This window comes from Cibotium barometz, chromosome 42 (genome assembly GCF_041138505.1).
Source record: "Cibotium barometz isolate CiBa-2024 chromosome 42, ASM4113850v1, whole genome shotgun sequence".
Lineage (NCBI taxonomy): Eukaryota > Viridiplantae > Streptophyta > Polypodiopsida > Cyatheales > Cibotiaceae > Cibotium > Cibotium barometz.
The window spans coordinates 11501430-11511246 of record NC_141087.1 but is presented as its reverse complement, the minus strand read 5'-3'; the positions used below and the strand labels follow the sequence as shown (position 1 = coordinate 11511246).

At 38.5% G+C, this 9817-nt stretch overlaps 1 pseudogene; it reads right to left on the bottom strand.

Moving 5' to 3' along the window:
• Positions 1-439: 439 nt before the first annotated feature.
• LOC147614161 (E3 ubiquitin-protein ligase XB3-like) lies at positions 440-1287 on the bottom strand (annotated as a pseudogene).
• Between the last annotated feature and the right edge of the window lie 8530 nt (positions 1288-9817).

Below are 9817 nucleotides of genomic sequence, written 5' to 3'. Positions count from 1 at the left end.
CAAATGGAGGTGTGGAGTTTTTTACTAGACATTTTGGATATATACTTCCATCACACCATAAGTCAATATGTTGGAGCACTTCTCTTCTCATATTTTCTCGTTGTTGAGCATTTAGCACCGTATCCTTTCGTCTTTTTTGTGCTGGAGCATATTGTTCTTCTAAGTCGATGTGAAGATGGTATAATCGCTTCTTCTGAGATTGTAACTCACTAGTATCGGCCATTTTTTGTGCTTCTGAGGTTGCAAAGTTGGCTTGTCAATCTCACAAGCCATCTCTATCTATATTACCTGGTTGTATTACCATTACAGTTGCTTGCATAAGCTATCTCTACCTATATTACCACTATCATCACTCGAGAAATGCATCTGACACAATGGTTAATCTTGCACCAATAGAAGCACAATACCAATGTAAACAAGAATCATTGGGCCACTTCCTCTAGACAAAACTTCTGGCATAAAGTCCAGGCATACAAAGATACAAAATGAAATGTGGCCATGGGCAGTACATAAAAGATCCGCTTCTCATTGTGATAGAAAAGATCCACTTCTCCCAAGCATCATTAGCATGTGCTAAGGTAGCCTCTAATAGAACATGAACTTTAGGGTCAGTTCATAAACTTCCATGGAGATGGCCATATCAAGGGCTCTATAGTTAAAGGGTTGAGAAGAGCTCCACATGTTGTGTTATGGTATGTCATAGCAATGAAGAAAAGAGTATGCCGCCCTCGAGAGTTTCTCTCCAACAACCTATATGCACCCCATGCTTTTATACATTCAGTTGACCCACCTCGCAGGCCGCAAAATGCAAAGGCGTGCTCCCAAATTTGTGGCTTCTTTTGCCAGATTTTGTTAGTGTTACACAAAAAAGGGCCCTATTATTTAGTAGCATGTGGACTACCGTTGGATGACAAGACCTGGCTGCAAGGTGTAAACGGATAAATACACTCCCATCTCGAACGACAATGAACCATGCAAAGCCCTAATTTTGGGTGACAATAGGCAATAGGGCAACATTCAAGATTATTTAAAGGAATTGGAGGTGCCCCATTTTGCAGTGTAGTGCATACAAGTCGTCCCATGAGATGCATCAAATATGAGGACATTAGCTCCCCATTCCACCAATAGCTCAATGCAAGCTACTCTTCCATTCTTGCAAGAAAACATCAATGGTGTCTGTTTGTGATGATTCAATGCATCCACCATAGCCCCATTCCCCAAAAGCAATGAAAGCATATCAGGTTGGCCATGGGAAGCTGCATGGTGGAGAGGAGAAAGGGGGGTGGAATGAGTGAGAAAGAGAGGAGGGAGTGGTCGGTGTGGGGGTCCGTGAGGAGTGAATCAAGAGGGGGCCGGTGAGGTCGCGAATGAGGGGGGGTGCACTAGAGAAAGAAGGAGAGGGGGGATCAGGTGAGAGGGAGTGGGTGGGGAGTGGTTAGTGAAGGGGGGAGAGAGATGTGAGATCCCTGTCCCCACCACGCAACGAATTCAGGGGTGCTAGCAGCGGAAGTAGGACTTCTTGTGCGAGGCAGGGTCCCACACTCAGGGCCTCACCCATGGATATCCGGACAGAGACTAATCCATCGGTTCTTCCAAAATCGAACCCGAAAAAACTTTCTTTGCCCGGAAAGCATGCGTGAATCCTCAAGGATAACTCTTCTCTAACGTAGTCAAAAGCCTTAACTAAAAGAACTAATCTGACCAAACCTGTAAGTCCCAGGGAAAAGATTGCACTTGGATCATAGAGACCAATGCTTTTTTCCTCATTAAGAGGCATAGCCATTGATTCTTTTCCATAGAACAATTTTTGTCCCGGGATTTACTTCATCTATCGTACCATAACAGAATTGAGTCTCAATTTAGGGATCCATCAGTCTAGCCTAACCCCATCCAGTCCCATGGGTTAGCCAACCACCCAACTACTGTAGTGATGGGATCCAATTAGAAATTTGGTTAGGTTTTGTCCCGGGTACCAGGGAAATGAGTTCCCAAGTCCCATAACCAGATATTCATGCAAGCTTAAAACTAGTCACACCACTTACACACCCAATATGAAATTGCCTTTTTCATAGAATCAGCTATCTCTAAAAACAATCATTGAATGAAACCATTGAGTCATTGATCATAATCCTCAAAATCTCTGGTTCAATCCTTATTTCCAATCATTCCTTCATCGGTGTACCTACTATGGCATCATTGGCAACCAGAACGCTCACCACATGTCTGCTCACGGGCCTTTTCGATAGTTCCTAGCTCATAGTAACTGACAATATATTCACATATCAAAATGGAAACTCCGTTGAAGATTAGCAAGATCAACCAACGGATCCATAAACAAGGGCCTTGGACTCATCCGTTCAGGACCAGCAAGGTCAATCAACCAAATCCATACCCAAATTCAGAAAACAACTCTTAATCCTTGTTCTAATATCTTCCACAATGCACGTGTGGGTATCGTCGGTGACCCAGAGCCCAAGCACCGTATGGTCAGCACCCTCTAGGATACTTTGCACGTGACCTATTGCTTCACTCATATGCTGCTTTCTTGGTCCCTCATCCACCGTACCGGAAGCTCACCATTTTAATTGAACTGAGGCTGGTAAGACCTCGACCATACTACGCAAGACGTCCTCCATTGACTCTCCGTTGGCTGTTGCAACTTAATTGATTAGGTTTCCACGACCTCATTCACAAGACGGTCAAAATGCTTCCCCAGCATTCTTGACATAAAACATTCATTTAAAAACAGGTCATAAATACATTTTCTAAACGAACTCTCGTCTTTCCACATTGTTCCACATCAACCACATTATTTAATTCCACAACCATTTCACAAGTATTCCTATTCTCATCCAATCACATCATTTTCATCTCATCACATCTTTTCTCAATTTATCCTCATGAGATCTCATCCACTCGCATCTACCCCCATATCCACATCTCATCACATCATATTCATTCACATCTCATCCATTCAGACCACATCACATTTACTCACAACTCATCCATTCATTTTACCTCACTTCTCATTCATTCACATCTATCCTGATTCACATCCCATCACATCACATTCATTCATATCCATCACATTCACATTCATCATATCCATCACATTCATTCTCATCACCATTATATCACATCACTTCTATCCACATCATATCTCATTCATACAGATCTCATCTCATTCATCCACATCCATCCAATCATTCACATGTACGACTACTCATATCTATCCATACATTCATATCTATCACTTCACATCCACATATATTCATATCACATCACATCACATTCTTTCACATACACATCTATATCTATTCTTTCACATACATCCACATCCATTCTTTCACATACTCAGTCACATCCATTCTTCACATATACATTCACATTCATTATCATCACATACATTCACTCACATCCTATATCATTCATTTATATTCTGATTCACATGACATCACATCTCATCCATTCATTCACATTTATCTGATTCACATCGCATCTCATCACATCTATCCACCTCACATTCTCATCACTTCTATTCACATCACATCCATCCATCCATCCATTCCCATGTATCTGATTCACATCACATCTCATCACATCTATCCACATCACATCACATCTATCCACATCACATTCTCATCACTTCTATTCATATCACATCCATCCATCCATTCATTCACATCTATCTGATTCTCATCACATCTATCCACATCACATTCTCATCACTTCTATTCATATCACATCCATCCATCCATTCATTCACATCTATCTGATTCTCATCACATCTATCCACATCACATTCTCATTACTTCTATTCATATCACATCCATCCATCCATTCATTCACATCTATCTGATTCTAATCACATCTCATCACATCTATTCTTATCACATTCGTTTAAACATAGAATTTAACAGAATTCTAATTTTTGATTTAAAGATTCTTTACGCATCTATTTATGCATAAAATCAACTTCAGTGTGAATAACACTTTTAACAAAATCCTTTTATGCATCTATTTATGCATAAATTTAATTTTTAAGGAAAATAACAGTTTTAAAATAAAAATAAATCCTTTATGCGTTTTTCTATATGCATAACATCAATTTTAATGAAATTAACACTTTTGAAATAAAAATAAATGCTTTTTACATCTTTCTATGCATAAATTCAATTTTAATGGGAATAACACTTTTGAAATAAAAATAAATTCTTTTATGCATCTTTCTATGCATAAAACCAAAATTAATGAGAATAACTCTTTTGAAATAAAAATAAATTCCTTTATGCATCTTTCTATGCATAAAATCAAAATTAATGAGAATAACTCTTTTGAAATAAAAATAAATTCCTTTATGCATCTTTCTATGCATAAAATCAAAATTAATGAGGATAAATCTTTTGAAATAAAAAAATAAATCTTTTAGAATGCACTAACGGAAGGAATTACTCTTTTAGAATAACCTTATGATGATAAACTTTAGTTCCACAAAATTTAAGAAAATTTTACCGTAACCTCCTTTGTATGGCTGACCATTTCTCAATTTTAACATTCAATTTATGACTTGAATTAATCCAAATTGAACTCTAATATCTCTAATCTACTCCATTTTTTAAAAATTAAGAGAGTAAACAATGAAAAGAGTTTAATCAATCATTTAATTAAACTTTCTAGGATTGAGAAGGGCTGAATTGTAAAGAAGAGAAGGGGGTGGCCTTTCCATCAAGGCATAGCATCAGATTATAATTCAAACATTTTCAAAGCATAAAATTTAAGAAAACCATAGATTTAAAATTCACAATAAGTAAGAATTAAGCTTACATGGAGTTTGTAAGCTTTCCTTTGGCTTGAGGGATTTGAGGGTTCTACTCTTGTTTGCAACAAGAGTGGCCACCAATTCTTTTGGAGAGGATTTAGTCAAAAACAATTGAATTATCAACAAGAGTGCCCACAAGGGGATTGATTACAAGGAGAATAACTGGACATCTTGAGGGGCTGGGGGAAGAATCTTACATCCTACCCCACTTAAAAAACGCGAGATGTCCTCATCTCGCGGGTGGAGTATGATCTCTTTCATCTTCTTCTTCTTCTTTAATCACTTCCAGCGTTACTGCCTTGGAAGTGGATGGCCCATTTGGGAACAACTCTCTTTGACTTCCCCTATTCTGAGGCAGAGGTCTTGCATTACTTTGGTTTGAAACTGCGGGTTGGTTAGAGGGTCTATCTCTGGGATTTCCTTGATTTTGGTGGATAGAAACCTGATTACTCTGGAAGGAAGGAGCTGGAGTCTAGAATCTTTATCCCTGATTTCTCTGCCCTAAAAACCTTGATCCAAAAGGAGTTGGATAATCCATACTGCGATGTCCAAATCCTTGACAGTTATAGCATTTCACTCCCTTGTTCAAGGGTGGAACTTCTGAAGTTGAATTCCAGGGGATTGAGTTTTGGGAGAAAAGGACATTTCTTCCATTTTGAAACTTCCCATATCCTAGGCTTGACCCTGATATCTCTTTGAGAGTGGAAGGTTGGAATCACCTTCAGAAACTAGAAACCTTTTGAAAGGTGATGGTGCTGGCTTTGGTGGGACCTTGACATCAAAGGCCTTGGAGAAATTCTTCGCCATCCACACCCTGGGTTAGCTCTAAGAATTCGTTTCCATTGCTTCAATCCACTTCTCCACAGCCTCGCCCAAGTTTTCCCCTTCACCCTTGAAAGGCCCAGGTTTGCGAACTATGAAGAGTTTTACGAACATCCAAGTCAAGCTCTTCCTCTTCGAGTTGGGGGTTATCATTTCTAATATGACGATCTCAATCCATGTTCCTATCAATATACGAAAAATCTTGTTAAGTCCCTTTATTTATGATTCGAATTCGATTTTTGATTCATCTGATTCTGGGGTTCTTTAGATAGGTCAGGTCCCCACAAAATCGTCAAATAAAGATACTCACATTATTATAACAATTCATATAGAACATATCATTCATATCTTTAACACAATAATGATCTATTAGACCGAAATTTCCATCTGAACAGTACTCCATGGGGGATTTCAATTTTATACATTTTTAATTTGTCATCCCTTAACTTGATCCACTAGGTCAAGAGTTAACAGTAGCAATCTGTCAGCACAATCCACTAATCTCATAGTGATTTGCTAAAGTGTTCTAGTTACGAACATCAACACAGGGACTCGTCCCATTCATCCTCATTGTGGTTTTGCTCAGATTATCGCTTTTCAACCAAAAATTCAGGAGTCATCATTTTTCAACCAAAAATTCAGGAGTCATCATTTTTCAATCAGAATCTAATTCAACTCATCAATTCTCAATCAGAATTTTAAAATCATATCAACCACATTCGAATTCATCATCTGGAGGATAGCTTTTTAGCTTATAATTTCAAGATCTTAGGTTTACTCGTATATACAGCCAGTATACTGCCAGTAAAGAGCTGCAGTTATATCCTCGGTATATACGGGTAGTCACGGTCCTTGGAACTATAAAGTAAATACCATCATGTCTAGACCTCAAGCAAGTCAGGGATTCCATATAATTGTAGTACTTCCATCTGAAGACCCAATTATCAATTTATGAATTTCAGTCTGAATAAAAATTTGTATGAATTTTATCACACAATTATAACCTTTTACTGCTTCTTCATAAATTTTTGACATTTTTGTTTTCTTGGTTGATCCACATTAGCCAAATTTGCTCTGATACCACCTATGAGATCCCTATCCCAATTGCACAACGAATTCAGGGGTGCTAGCAGTAGAAGTAGCACTTCTTGCATGGGGCAGGGTCCCACACTCGGGGCCTCACCCACCACGGATATCCGGACAGAGACTAATCCATTGGTTCTTCCAAAACCAAACCCGAAAAAACTTCCTTTGCTCGGAAAGCACGAGCGAATCCTCCAGGATAACTTTTCTCTAATGTAGTCAAAAGCCTTAACTAACAGAATTGATCTGACCAAACTCGTAAGTCCCATAGTCAGATCAAGGAAAAGATTGCACTTGGATCATAGAGACCAACACTTTTTTCCTCATTAGGAGGCACAGCCGTTGATTCTTTTCCATATAACAATTTTTATCCGAGATTTACTTCATCTATCGTACCAGAACAGAATTGAGTCTCAATTTAGGGATCCATAAGTCCAACCTAACCCCATCCCCAGTCCCATGGATTAGCCAATTACCCAACCAGTGTAGTGACGGGATCCAATTAGGAATTTGGTTGGGTTTTGTCCCGGAGGGTACCAGGGAAAAGAGTTCCCAAGCCCCCTAACCGGATATTCATGCAAACTTAAAACTAGTCACACCACTTACATACCCAATATAAAATTGCCTTTTTCACAGAATCAGCTATCTTTAAAAACAATCATTGAATGAAACCATTGAGTCACTGATCATAATCCTCAAAATCTCCGATTAAATCTTTATTTTCAATCTCTAATCTACTCCATTTTCTAAAAATTAAGAGAGTAAATAATGAAAAGAGTTTTATCAATCATTTAATTAAACTTTCGAGGATTAAGAAGGGTTGAATTGTAAAGAAGAGAAGGGGGTGGCCTTTCCATCAAGGCATAGCATTATATTATAATTCAAACATTTTCAAAGCATAAAATTTAAGAAAACCATAGATTTAAAATTCACAATAACTAAGAACTAAGCTTACATGGAGATTGTAAGCTTTCCTTTGGCTTGAGGGACTTGAGGGTTCTACTCTTGTTTGCAACAAGAGTGGCCACCAGTTCTTTTGGAGAGGATTTAGTCAAAAACAATTGAATTATCAAGTGAATTCAATGTATTTGAATTATCAAGTGAATTCAATGTATTTGACTCTAGGGAGGAGGAGTAGAGTAACAGTGCATAAACACTATTAACCTTTTACAAGGGAGGAGGCTTCTATTTATAGGAAAAAGTGAGCCTCTAACCAAGCAAACTGATTCTAGAATTTTTCAGATCAGTCTGGTCACTTTTTGACCATTTTTAGGTCAATTTAGCTTACTTTTTGGATCTAGTTGAAACAGGAGAGAGGAGAGATGAAAATATCTCATTATTTGTGAGTTTAAAACTCATCCACACATGTGAAATAGGTGCCTCCTTCATGAGGGGAATTCCCCACACTGAGGTGTCAAAAATGCATCATTTCCTCTAAATATCCCTTCTTTTTTAACTAATAAACCTTGTCCTTAGTCAATTCTTCATCTTATGTGAGTATTTACTCATTTTTGGGGGATTTCTCTTTTATTCTTCAATTTATCTCCTACCTACATTTGGATTAATCTTATTGGTCCATAGGAACCTTACTCCAAAATTTTCAAAAAATCTGGACCCTCGGGTAAGCTCCTTTCTATTTTCAATTTATTCCAATTGCACACTCGAAAGTTCTTTTTGAATTTCTATCTCACGGGAAATCATTTTAATAAGAAGGGATATTTTTCCACCCAAAGATATCTAGAAACTTAATTATCTCTCTCTAGAACATTTTCTCTCTCTAGGTCAAAACACAAAAAACAAGATCTGTTATTATTCTGAAAGGGGATTGATTACAAGGAGAATAACTGGACATCTTGAGGGGCTGGGGGAAGAATATTACATCCTAACCCACTTAAAAAATGCAAGATGTCCTCATCTCGCAGGTGGAGTATGATCTCTTTCATCTTCTTCTTCTTCTTCAATCACTTCCAGCGTTACTGCCTTGGAAGTGGACGGCCATTTGGGAACAACTCTCTTTGACTTCCCCTATTCTGAGGCAGAGGTCTTGCACTACTTTGGTTTGAAACTGCGGGTTGGTTAGAGGGTCTATCTCCTCTGGGATTTCCCTGAGTTTCGTGGATAGAAACATGATTACTCTAGAAGGAAGGAGCTGGAGTCTAGAATCTTGATCCCTGATTTCTTTGCCCTAAAAACCTTGATCCAAAAGGAGTTGGACAATCCATACTGTGATGTCCAAATCCTTGACAGTTATAACATTTCACTCCCTTGTTCAAGGGTGGAACTTCTGAAGTTGAATTCCAGGGGATTGAGTTTTGGGAAAAGGACCCCGAAAAAGCCTGGCCATCAGCTGTTTTTCATTCAGCGATGGTGAGTATTTGAGGAGGAGAGCGAACGCTTGGTGATATACTTCAATAGTTATACTCCCCTGGGTCAGCTCTAAGAATTCGTTCATCTTTGTTTCCAAAAAGCCTGGAGGACAGAACCTCGTCCTTAGGTAAATTTTGAGATCATTCCATGTCTGGGTATTCCGATCCAGATGGTTTGTCTTGCAGTGGTTTCTCCATGCCACTCTGGTTATTTCTACTATCTTCAGCCTTGTAAGAGACATTTTGCTCTTCTCATTGTACCCGGTGACATCAAAGTACTCTTCCATTGCTTCGATCCACTTCTCCACAGACTCGCCCAAGTTTTTCCCTTCACCCTTGAAAGGCCCAGGCTGCGAACTATGAAGAGTTTTACGAACATCCAAGTCAAGCTCTTCCTCTTCGAGTTGGGGGTTATCATTTCTACCATGACGACCTTGATCCATGTTCCTATCAATACGAAAAATCTTGTTAAGTCCCTTTATTTATGATTCGAATCCGATTTTTGATTCATCTGATTCTGGGGTTCTTTAGATAGGTCGGCTCCCCACAGAATCGTCAGATAAAGATACTCGCATTATTAGATAACAATTCATTCAGAACATATCATTCATATCTTTAACACAATAACGGTCTATTAGACCAAAATTTCCATCTGAACAGTACTCCATGGGGGATTTCAATTTTATAGATTTTTAATTTGTCATCCCTTAACTTGATCCACTGGGTC